This window comes from Sinocyclocheilus grahami, unplaced genomic scaffold, assembly GCF_001515645.1.
Source record: "Sinocyclocheilus grahami isolate Dianchi unplaced genomic scaffold, SAMN03320097.WGS_v1.1 scaffold3278.1, whole genome shotgun sequence".
Classification (NCBI taxonomy): domain Eukaryota; kingdom Metazoa; phylum Chordata; class Actinopteri; order Cypriniformes; family Cyprinidae; genus Sinocyclocheilus; species Sinocyclocheilus grahami.
In genome coordinates this window covers 8465-9042 of record NW_015508426.1, presented here as the reverse complement: position 1 = coordinate 9042, position 578 = coordinate 8465, and positions in this window count along the sequence as shown.

The window sequence follows — 578 nt, the reverse complement described above, 5'->3', positions numbered from 1 at the left end:
ATCTGATCATAGCGATGTGGATATGTTTGCACCAGCTCTGCAATTGTGTTGTGCAATTGCACCATGTTGACAAATGAGATGATTAAAAATACACTTATGATAGTTTGATTATAAGGTATATTTGAGACTATAGACTGTATAGATCTGGCTATGTGAGACTTTAGTTTGAATTAATGCCTTTGTTTTGCACGATATGTTGACATTATGGTACAGAGCAGCTCTTTTGTCATTAACCTGAATATTGTATAAGCATTTGTTTCATGTGTCAGAACGGAAGAGAGGCTCTCAGGAGCACACATAAACATTACATCCTTTTGATTTTCCAAGCAAAAACGTCCCAAGTCCTTCAAATAAAAATCAATCTACAGGCTTTCATAGACTACCTAGGTCAAGCTCTTCACACATTGGCAATAAAAGAGCAATTAATGCATGGAAATTCTTACTTCTAGCCCCTTTAATATTTTTGTAGAAAATGATATATTTTTTCAGGATTCTTTGATGAATAGAAAGTACAAAAGAACATTATGCATGATTGATCAATTTGATATTTCCTTCCTTAGTAAAAATATACATTTTTT